Source organism: Lycium ferocissimum, chromosome 2 (genome assembly GCF_029784015.1).
Source record: "Lycium ferocissimum isolate CSIRO_LF1 chromosome 2, AGI_CSIRO_Lferr_CH_V1, whole genome shotgun sequence".
Classification (NCBI taxonomy): Eukaryota; Viridiplantae; Streptophyta; class Magnoliopsida; order Solanales; family Solanaceae; genus Lycium; species Lycium ferocissimum.
Genome location: NC_081343.1, coordinates 29,339,297 through 29,351,660, shown reverse-complemented (window position 1 = coordinate 29,351,660; position 12,364 = coordinate 29,339,297). Strand labels below are relative to the sequence as shown.

At 41.2% G+C, this 12,364-nt stretch overlaps 1 non-coding gene across 1 annotated transcript; it reads right to left on the bottom strand.

The window, feature by feature from the left end:
• Nucleotides 1-3,518: 3,518 nt before the first annotated feature.
• LOC132048433 (U4 spliceosomal RNA) lies at nucleotides 3,519-3,670 on the bottom strand. The gene has a single exon (XR_009412976.1). It is a non-coding gene; the product is annotated as a U4 spliceosomal RNA (small nuclear RNA).
• Nucleotides 3,671-12,364: the final 8,694 nt, after the last annotated feature.

Sequence of the window (12,364 nt, the reverse complement as noted above, 5' to 3'; positions counted from 1 at the left end):
TCTATCTGATTAACACAACAAAGGAAACCGCTTTGAAGTGAATGGTGTCGTACGGCATCACCACTAGAAGGGAATTTGTCCCTGATTGTAGGAAAGAATATGAATCGATAAGCATAAATCAGTCTTTGCTACAAGCTTGATTACAAATTGTTGGAAGCAATCTTAATAGAGCGTGTATCTAAGATTTCTTAGCACGATTTGTCTTACTTGAACTGGTGCATGCAAATCAATAATAAAGTAAGTTGATGTATTAAGGTATAAAAACGCCTCTGCAGTTGATAAAGGAAAATGCAAAACAAAGTTCAAATTGCGAGCCTAATTAGATACTGTACGGTTTGTGAATGAAGTTTTATAATATGCATAGTATTCATTGACCTAGAGAAAGCATAAGATGAGAGTACCGCGTAAGGTCTTTTGGCGGGTGATGAAAAAGAAAGGAATTCATATGAATATATACCTATGAAGGACATGTATAAATGTGTTGTCACTAGCGTAAGAACAGGAGTATAAAATACACAGGATTTTCCTGTAACATGGAGTCTGTTCAATGAATTGATTTTGAACACATGTTTATCCTAGTTATGATAAGCTAACCAACATAATCAGGATGAGGTCCCATTGTATACGCTATTTGTTGATGAAATTATGGGGGCGTCAGTAAAAAACTTGAATCATGGGAAAAACTTAGAAAAGTAGGGGTTTCATTATAAGTAGAAGCAAGACTGAACACATGGTTGTAAAATTAGTCACCATGAGAAGAGGGAAGCTAAGGAGACTAGATAGTATCGATTGTGTTGCTAAAATAAAAACAATTTAGATATCGAGGCTCGTTGTTTCAGAGTATGGAATGATAAATACTGTTGTTACTCATAGAACAAAAATAAGATGGTTGAAATGGAGAAGTGCTAACAGGGTGTTGTGTGATATAAGAATGTCTAACAAAGTGAAAGATTTAGTTCTACCGAACACAAGGTTATATGATAGTGAATGCTAACCGCTAAAGTCCAACATATCCGCTAGATGAGTGTTGCAAAGATGGGAATGCTAAGATGGATATGTGGTCATATAAGATTAAATAAAATAAAAATGACCACATTTGTGAAAAAGTACAAGTAACACGATTAAGGATAGAATGAGAGAAGACTGCTTGAGACAGTTTGGTCTTGACTTGCATTGACCTACAGAAGCAGCAGTTTGTAGGTGTGCAACTATTGTGAATGAAGGTGTGTTAAAAGGGGTGAGGTAAATCTAAAATCATATAGAATGAAGATGTCTCGAAAGATCTACATTTCTTTGAATCAATGCTAGATTTAGCTAAATATATGGCATAATTGATGAAAAATATTCATTTAGGTGATATCTTCTATTTGGGAAAATGTTTAGACTTTGCTAGTACGTTGATTTTGTGGCTATTTTGATCTTATCATTGATTTATATCCAATAATAATATAGAGAACTTTTAATATTATATTTCAACTTAATTTTCACCTTATGATGATGGATGAGTTGAGATTAAATAGAAAAAACATAACCTGTGAAGATTTCTATAGTTAATTTTAATTTATTTAGAATTGAGACATAATTAGTGTATTTTAAACCTAGCCAAACTCTATAGTTTCAATATTATTCAGTAGCTTACGCTAGTATTGTATTCGTGACTTGATCAGAATGACTATCATAAACTGCCCGGCACTTGGAGACTAATATTTTCTCAGAATGACTATCATAAACTGCCCAACACTTGGAGACTAATAGCCTGTTTGGCCAAGCTTATTTTTCCTCCAAAAGTACTTTTTTTTTTAATAAGTGCTTATTTTTTAAAAAGTGAGGTGTTTGACCAAACTTTTGAGAAAAAATAAGTGCTTTTTGAGAGTAGCAGAAGCAGTTTTTCAGAAGCTAAAAAGCTTTTGCTCAAAAGCACTTTTTTGAAAAGTACTTTTGAGAAAAATTAGACATAGAAACACTTTTTAAAAGCTTGGCCAAACACTAATTACTGCTCAAAAGTACTTTTTAAATTAAGGGAATTTTACATAAATGACTAACATTTAGGGGTTTTAAATTAGGCATAGCTACATTTTAGCTAATTACATTTCGTAATATAGTTGGCATACATACAAGAGATTACTACGCAAGAGATTGTATTCAAAAATCGGATTGTATTTAAAATTCGGTTGAGTCAGATTTCGCTGTATTCAATTCAGATTTCGTTGTATTCAAGTCAGATATATTCAACTAAATTGTATTCAAGTCAAATGTATTCAACTTAACTATATTCATTTGTAGCTACTTTTACACTGTATTCACTTTATTATATTTAAAATCGATTATATACAAAAAAAATATCCTTTAGAATACAAGAAATAAAATACACCCCAAACACAATTTACTAAAATTTAACAGATACACTCAAATACTAAATACAAGAAATAAAATACACCCTAAACACTGCATTGTATGTTAAAAATTTAATGAATACACTGGATTGTATGCTAAAAAATTATTGAATACACATAAAGAAACATTATTTTCCAGATCCGGCACTGGAAAATATTTCCAGATCCGGCAAAAATTAATGAATACACCATATTAAAGACCTTCTGATCTGGATACACCGTCTTTTGAATTGAAGTTGTGGTCCTTTCAAGTACTGTAGAAAGTCCTCAAATACTAAAGACCAAATCAATTGGAGGGCAAACCGTGCACCAGATTAAAGGCCTTCAAATACGGTGTATTCATTGACCTTCTGAATACACTGACATCGCCAAAAACATGTAAGTTCTGCCTAAAGTTAAAAACCAGCCTATTTGAACGGAAAATATTAAAGACCAAATCATTTGGAGAGTAAACCGTGTAATCTCTCCCCTCGCCGAAAGAGTGCGGGAAGAGGAGAGAGAGAGAGATGGGAGGGTTGGGTTAGAAGTGAATAATGGGATGATGGGTATTTTATCTTAAATATATATGTAGCTATTAATTGTATTTAACATATTACTTTTAGCTATATGATGTAATTAATTTAAACTATAGCTACTAAATTTAAATATGTACTAGAGTTAGTTATGCCATGTAGTTATCCCTTAAATTAATTGGCCAAACACAAACTGCTTTTAACCAAAAATACTTTTTTGAAAAGTACTTTTGAAAAAATGTTGTTTTTAGAAGCTTGGCCAAACAGACTATAATATTTTCTCTATCCCAATTTATGTGATATAGTTTGACTAGGTACGAAGTTTAAGAAAGAAAGAAAAACATAGATATATGTGTGGTTTTTAAAAGCATACATATGTGTGGTTTTTAATAATTTTATTAAATGTAAAAGGTGAAGTTTCAAATTAAATTATTTCTAAATATAAAAATGTATCATTCTTTTTGAGATAAATTAAAAAAAAAAAAAAAAAAAGTGTATCAATAAATAAGGACAATAGTAATTTTCAGAGAGAGTAGAAGAGTTGGGCATGAGAAAAAAGCGATGGATGCAAAACAATGGCTAATTTAGTAAAATATTAGACCGGGAATTGTAGGGCTTTACCCAAAAGGGAAGCCCTTTCAAAAATTCTCGACGGCCAAGGACGAACCTAGGTCGAAGAGGGGGTTTGGAAATAGTTTCCAACCAACAATAGATGCGCCTCGATTAGTACCTCACTAGATGCGTTAGTGCCCCAAGCGCAAAAATACTTTTCTACGCCTTTGCAATCATATTTTGTAGTCCTCATATCTGGAGCCTTTGTCTCCGCATGATCGATGTGGGATACTGCCAAGTCTTGAGAATAAGTCACTTTCATAGTAATTGTTTACCCCGGATTTCGGTAACAATTAAATTTGTAAGTGAGGTATAGGATATGTGGATGAATTTTAATCTACTTTGGTTGGTATGAAATGTATATGGATTTGTTGCAATATACATATATATATATATATATATATATATATATATTATTGTTGTGATTCGTGTGTATCGAAATTGGTGATTTACACTAAATATATGTGTTAAGTAGTATGTAAATATTGGATGAGTAAATAAAGCTAAAGAAGAACACACAAATCCGGACCAATATCAGAGAGAGAGAGAGAGAGCTTTTATATATTTGGCTATTACAATGTTCTAGATTTGAAGAAGCTGACCCCAAAAAGTGAAAAAATGTCCTCTATTTATAGGTATGCCTTATGGGCCTTGAATACAATACAAAGTCCTTTTGAATAAAGAAACCCTAAAAAGAATAAGCGTAGATCGTACGGCTCGACACCCGTACTCTGGTCGTCCATACAAAACGGCGACCCGTTTTTTGACACGTGGTAAAGACGGAACCTAAGTTAACTCGGATTAACGGGACACGTTGAGTTTAGATCGGCGTACCCGGACCAACGGACACACTTTTCTCGTCTCGGGTTAACTGTATCCGGTACGATAGCCCGATGTGAAGAAAAGACCGAACATGCTCGTGCTCATTTGGACTTACCCTCGGCTCCGGTCTCACCGGTCATACATTGACCCGATTTTTACTGTATACAGATAGTCCCCACACTTTTCGGACGTACTTTTACCGGAGTAACGGGAAGTAGATAAGTCACAAAATCAGTGGTTCCATAAGCTCGTTCTTATTTTCAAATTTGGCGGGAACAGTTATGTCACGTCCTTCTGACATCGGCCACGTGTCTCGTCCCGAGTGGTTGACCTCGGGAACCGCCTTAACCCGCGTCGTTACATATCACGTCTTATTAATTGTGCGACACATGTCGCCATTTGATTAGTTGTTCTCTATAACCGCTACAGTATAACGCCTATATAAGGCCCAAAGCTGCTTCATTTTTTCATTTTTACTTCTTCACTTCTCATTCCCTGCTTCTTTACTTCTTGCTTCCTTGATCGTAAAAGCCACTTTGCAAACTTCTCCATTTGTTACTTTGATCGTAAGAGCATCTTTGCTAACTCTTTTATTTGTTACTTTGCATCTTTCAACTGCCTCTTTCATCCTTCTAATATTTCCCCCTTCATTGTTTCGCTATTGAATCTTCCATCTGCCACTTCAAATTTTCAAATTTTTATATCCATCTTCAAAATGTCTGCCAACACCGAATCTACTTCCCAGGACGTTCCCTGGGTTTCTTCTCCGGGAGCCGAGCCTGTTTCATAACCCAAAGGTAAGACCTTCGTGGAACCGACTGCCCTGGACATAATACCGTCCAAGCCCAATTACAACCATGAATTTGGCGTCGAGAATCCATCACCCATCGCGGACAGGGGTTTCGACGCACGTGAGATCTCCTCCTGACCGACCGATCGTGGATGGGATAAGTCGTCCCGTGCAAGAGCCCGCCCGGCCCGATGAGTCCATTACCGACTACAGAAAAGGTTTCTTATACGTTTACACGTATCCGTTCACCCTCCAATGCGATCCTCCAATTGACCTGGTTATTCTTGAGATGTGTCGGATGTACAACGTGACCTTGGCCCGAATTGGGCCGATTATCTGGAGGATCGTGGCCTGCCTCCGCCTACTGGCCAATAACGCAAAAAGGGAATTTATGTTGGAACACTTCATCCGGTTGTATTCTCCGGGAATCTTTCGAGGGGGCGTGATAAAGGTCACCAAACGAGGTCGGAACCCGATTCTTTCCAAACTCGATGAGGATATAGATCGAGGATGGTTGGAACATTATGTCCGGGTAAGGACCGCAGACATTATTCCGGCTGATCATATGCCCTTTCCGAAAAAGTGGAACAATAGATGTAAGTTTCTCTGTTGTCTCCCCTCTATAATTGTTTTTCATCTATACTTTTGTCAAAATTTACTCCCCTACACGCATATGTGATTTTTTTTTATAGCCGAGGCATGGATACCTTCTGCTGTCCGGAACCTTTCCGAGTTGGTTGGGATAATCATTAGCCAACATCCTCATTTAGAACGGACATGGGAGGACCTGTCCCGTGGCCGGTGGGTGGCCCAAAATCATGGTAATCTTCTCCCTGGTTCGGTACTTATTGCATCCTCCCGTTTTCTCTTTTTCTTTCTCTAACTCCTTTGGTATTTAGGCTTGCCTAAGGGCTCGGTGGAGCCAAGACCCGAATCAACGGCTGAGACTGCTGCACCGCTCCCCGAATTCCGATACGCTACGGGGGTCATCCCGCTCATTGCTTTGCACCGGGAAAGAGACAGAGAAAACCTCGGCCAAAGGAGAAACCAAAGAAAAAGATAGTTGTTGTTCCTGACTCGAGGGATTTAATCGTAACCCGATGTTATTATTCGAAGCGGTCGATGCGGCCCTTCGTCGCCTCTATTCCGAGGAAGAAACTACCATTCCGCTTCGCCTATAGCCGAGAAAGAACTTCCATTCCGACCCCGCACACAAAGGAAGAAGATGTCCTTTGTCCGATTCCTCTAAGGTCTATTGAATTTATCGACATTTCGTGTGATGTTTCGACAAGAGGCACCCTCGGGGCGAAGAGGCCTAGAAGATCTGGACCATTTTCGGACATCGAGGTCGAACAAAGGGCAGAGCCGACCCCGGATAACGAGGCTTCAATGGCTACCAACCCACTGCCCGGTGGTGACCAAAGCTACATCTGAGGTACCCGCATCTACCGAGGCTGCTGGAGCCGTTTTGGCTTCTCCTACTCCTGCATCAAGGTCCGGTAAACTGGACGATATGTTCACGGATACCCCTCCTGTAACCGGGGAAGTAGCTGGGTTCGGACATCTTCCTATTCCTCGAGCCACGAGGGAGCCTAGCCGGTCCATCGATACGGGCGCGAGGGATTCTTTTGTAGGTATTTTCCCGACTCCTAGTGTAGAACCGAGAAGGACGAGGTCGGCCGTGATCACTGTCCCCGAGGATTGTAGCTTTTTATCACGCCCTGTGGGAGTAATGAGTTACTTACAGCCTCTTATCTCGGATTCAGATAAGAGAAAAATGGTCGGGGTTCCTTGGCAGTGCCTTATAAATGAAGGCATGCATGCAGGCAACCGGGTAAGCTTTACACTCAATCTTTCCGTAATTCAATGTGATTTTCGACTCTAGCTTATCCAATTTAACTCAATTTGTTTCTTCTGCAAAGTGTTGTGCTCGTTAATGAGGGCTTTGTCTGTGCCCAACACGAGGTTGACGACTTAAAGGGCTAGCTGGATGCCCAAGGCCGAGAAACAGAGAAGTTCCAACACCTGCTATAGGAAAAAGAAGAGCAACTGAGCCGGGCCGCTGCTCTTCCCAACCTTCAACCCGAGCTCGAGGCTTCAAAGGCCAAAAACTTCAAGCCAAGGCCAAGGCCGTAGCCGGAGCCGATATGGCCGAAAGAATCGCCTCCTCAAGCAGAGATAATGCCGGCTTTAACCAAGACAATGCCCGTTTTATTTTGAGGCTCGGTGAACTCGAGGCCACTATTTTCCAACTTTGAAGTGAACTTGATTTGGTCAAGGCCGATCTCGTGAGGATGGCAGAAAGGCATCGGCAGTTTGAATCCGAGAGTGCTAATGAGGAGAAGTCGAGGCGGTCGACCGGTGGTCGTTCCGAAACGAGCTCGTCAGACAAGCGACGACCTCAAGAGCAAGTCGGCAGGGTCACAGAGTAGGCCAACGATGATGCTTCTGTGCCGAGCTTCGAGTTTCCGCTTAATCAAATTCAAATAGTTCTTCTCGAAAAGAGATCCGAACTAGAGGCAAAATTGACGAAAGCCAAGGCCGACCTAGAAGAGCCCCTCAAAGACACGGAGACTGCCGAGGCTCGTTCTATGATTCTTGTTGAGTATGAGCGGTAGAAATCTCGGAGGATTACCCTCGAAGAGGTGGGGGGTTGGGGACCTCCAAGCCCGGATACTCGAAGCCAAAGAAATGGTGAGAGGGCCAAGAAAGCTCTCGATGCTGACTTTGAAGATTCTGAGCAGACGGTTTCCGAGGATTCCGGTTCTAATCATACCGGATAGATCAGGGCCTGTACGAGCCTTTATTTTTTATTTTGTTTTCGCTTTTGACTTGTGTAGAAAGTCCAAATGTAAAGACTTGGTTTTATATATGAAATGCGTATTTCCCAAAAGTCCCTATCGTTTTCTTCATTCTTTTATCCGAATGTATGTTATGACATTTGCCTTAATCGTATTCAGCAACGGATGATCCAAGGTTCGGAGTCACCTTTTTTTCCGAATTGCGCCTATCTTAGCTCATTAAGTATTGGCTTTTTCTTCGTTCGGTACGTTTTTGATCGAGGACTTTATCGAATGGTTTGCCCCCGGGGCTTGTTTATGCTTCATGAATTCAGACGTCTCCGAATCACGTTGGGCATTTTGGGTCGAGGTTTTTAAGTTTTTTGAATCTTTTCCGACCGTTTACTTATAATGGATTAGGTTCGGATACCTGAATCCCTGCCGTTTGTCAAATTTTGAGACGGCTGTCCCCATTACAGGGTGTTAAAAGATTTTGGCTCGGTTCAACGTGACCTTGATGCCTTTGCCGAATTTCGAAGATAGTCCCCGGTATAGGGTAAGTAATAAAAAGACATGTCCGAGACGTATTATGTCCATAATGCTTCTTTATATTGCAGGTTTTTGCACGTACATATTATAAGGATTTCATCCGTTTCCTTCTGTTTTTGCCGTAGCAAATACTAAGTGGACACGATTCGTTTTCGATCGTTTGGTCCTTACATCGAAACCTAATATAGAAGGTCCGGTTTTACACGAAAATAAGAAGCACAAAATTTCGAGGACCTTTCCGGGATAGCATTTTACAGCGTTTCTTCATCTTCTTTAGTGAGTTGAACTCATTCTTCCTTTCTGGGATAGGCCTCGATGTGGGTATAACAGTCTCCTAGTTTTTATCCGAGCTGCATGATCGGGTAGGCACTATTAAGTCCCCACTCGAGGGGGTAGACCCTACGTTCCCGGGTACTTTACCTGGTTTTGATAAAGTAATACGTTGTACTTGTTACCTCATTAAAAACCTTGTCGGAAAACCCACTTCGGGACAAAATCGCACTAAGGAAAAGAGTGCAACATGTGTTTTCAAACCTAACTTCATTCGGTACTTCTTCTGAAAAAAAGGATAGGTTAATACAAGGTGATCACTAGGGTAGGTATCCATACCTTAGCAATAGTATCTCTTCAAATGAGCCACATTCCAGTTATTGCGCAACTGTTATCCGTCCATGGATTCTAGTTAGTACGATCCTTTGCTATTTACTCCGTTTATCTTGTACGACCCTTCCTAGTTCGGACCCAACTTCCTGTCATTGGGATCCTTCGTGTTCAAGGTAACTTTTCGAAGTACCAAGTCCCCAACTCGGAAATGCCGAAGATTGGCCCCTCCGGTTGTAGTACCTCTCCATTCTTTGTTTTTAAGCTGCTAAACGGACCAGCGCGTTTTCGCGTAGTTCGTCCGCCAGGTCGATGTTTCAAGTCTTTTCCTTAGATTTTGAATTATTGTTTTGTTCGTGGATTCCGCTTGTCCGTTTGCACTCGGGTGATACGGAGTCGACACAATCTTTTTGATGTTCAACCCTTCGAGGAAATTATTGACCTTGCTGCCAACGAACTGAGGGCCATTATCACAAGTTATTTCGGCCAGGATGCCAAAACGACAGATAACCTCTAAGGCCTGCGCTTCAACCCATATGAAGTCAATAACCTCTTTTTCCCTAATCTTTTCGAAGGCCTCTTCAACCCATTTTGAGAAATAGTCACCATAAAATCGTGAATCTAAACGAGCCTTACCCGCGCCCACGGCAGACCGAAGATGTCCATTCCCACTTCATGAACGGTTGTTGATAACACCGGTAAAAGAACTCCCCAAGTTGGTGAATCATCGAGCATGCCTTTGACACCCGTCGCATTTCCGAACAAAATTCTTCACATCATCATCCATCCGGGTTCCAAGAGAATAACCAGCTTCCGATAATTTTTCGAACCAAAGCCTCCGCACCGGAGCGATTACTACAGGTACCCTCGTGGATTTCTCTCATCACATAATCTGTTTCTCCGGGACACAAACACTTGGCTAGAGGTCCGAAGAAAGACCGTCGATACAATTGACTGTCTATTAAGCAAAATTGTGCTGCTTTGGTCCGGAGTGATCGTGATTCCTTGGGTCGCTCGGGAGTTTCCCATTTTGCAAGTATTCGATGTATTTGTTGCGCCAATCCCAAGTTAGATCCATTGTGTTTATCTCGGCCTACCCACTTTTTACCGCCGAATTCATCAACTACACTACGGTACCGGGGTTGATTTCCTCCGCTTCGACTGAAGAGCTAATCCAAATGCATCTGGCTTCGTTCGTCGTTCCCTGGGTACATGTTGCATGGTCCATTCTTTAAACCGGTGTAATATCACCTGAGTTTTCTCTAAGTATCTTTGCATACGCTCATCCATGACCTCGAAGATACCATTTACCTAGTTAACGACCAAGAGAGAGTCGCATTTTGCCTCGATTATTTTGGCTCCCAGACTCCGAGCCAATTCCAAACCTGCAATCATAGCCTCATATTCGGCTTCATTGTTAGTCAATTTAATAGTTCTAATCGACTGTCTAATGGCATCACCGGTGGGGGTTTTAAGGACAATGCCCAACCCTGAACCTTTTAGATTCGAAGACCCATCTCATACAGAGACCAGATACCAAGCCTTTCCGAGGTTTAGCAAAAGTTCTTTCTCGATCTCGGAACCATGGCGGGGGTAAAGTCTGCATACAAAATCGGCTAAGATTTGAGACTTAATAAATGTTCTAGGCTTATATTCGATATCATATCCGCTAATCTCCCAGCCCGTTTGGTCGTCTACGGATAACTCCGGTTTATGCATGACATTTTTTAGTGGGTAAGTAGTTACTACATATCGGATGGCATTGAAAGTAAGGTTTCGACTTTCTTGACGCACTTACCAAGGCTAAGGCCAACTTTTCGAGCGTGGATAACGAGGTCTCGCATCCCCTAAAGTCCTACTCACATAATATATTGTAAATTGCGTACCTGCTTCTTCTCGGACCAAAACACCGCTTACCGCTACCTCGGACACGGCAAGGTATAGAAATACCTATTCGTCTGCCTTCAGTGTGTGCAGCAGAGGTGGACTCGATAAGTATCTTTTTACTTCCTGCAAAGCCTTTTGACATTTCGGGGTCCAGACGAAGTCATTCTTCTTCCTCATTAATGAAAAGAAACGGTGACTTTTATTCGAAGACCTCGAAATGAAACGGCTCAGCGCTGCTATCCTTTCGGTGAGCCTCTGCACTCCCTTGACGTTGTTCACTACCTCAATATCCTTGATGGCTTTGATCTTGTTCAGGTTAATTTCAATTTCCCGGTTCGACACCATGAAACCCAAAAATTTGCCTGATCGGACATCGAAGGCACATTTCTCCAAGTTAAGCTTCATGTTATATTTGCGAAGCACATCGAAGGTATCCTGCAAATGTTTTAAATGGTTCTCTGTTTCCAGGGACTTGACTAGCATGTCATCAATATAAACTTCCATTGTTTTCCCTATTTGTTTTTTGAACATTCCATTAACTAGGCGTTGGTAAGTTGTCCGGCATTTTTTAACCCGAATGGCATGACATTATAACGATAAGTCCGTGTCGGGTAATAAAAGGAGGATTTCTCTTGATCCTCCGGGTGCATCCGGATTTGGTTGTACCCAGAGTAAGCATCGAGAAAACTCAACATCTCACGCCTGGCCGTTGAATCGATCATTCGATCGATGTGAGGCATTGGGAATGAATCCTTCGGGCATGCTTTGTTCAGATCCTTAAAGTCAACACACATTCTAAATTTATTACCTTTCTTTGGCACCACTACTACATTAGCTAGCCAATTCGGGTATTTTACCTCTCGAATAGAGCCTATTTTTAAAAGCTTTGTTACCTCATCTTTTACGAAGGCATGTTTTGGCTCGGCCATCGTCCTCTTCCTAACATGCTGGCGGGGGAAATCTCCCGTGGTGAGCTTATAAGTCGTGACCTCTGGGCACTGTGTGTCTATATGGGACCATGCAAAACAATCGGCATTAGCAAGAAATTTAATTAACTTGTCCCCGAGCTCGGGGTTAACCCCGTGCCTAGGTATACCTTTCTATCCGGTAGATATTCGAACGGGATGACTTGTTCCTCCTCCAGGTAGATTTGGTTGCATCAAGGTCATCCGATAATACAAAACGATACGGGCACACCGAAAATCGTCCTTCACTAATCGGGTCCGATCCTTCGCTCCGCTTTCGAACCCGTATCCTTTAATTGTTATTTGGTGTCCTTGACTCCGATTAATTTATCATCTTTGATCAGAGCTTTTTTTGGGAAAAGTGGCGCTTCCTCGACATAAGCTTGTAAACATCCCTTGCGGCAAGTTGTTCACCTCGGATAGTTTTTATCCTCGGCTTCCGGGAACTTCGACA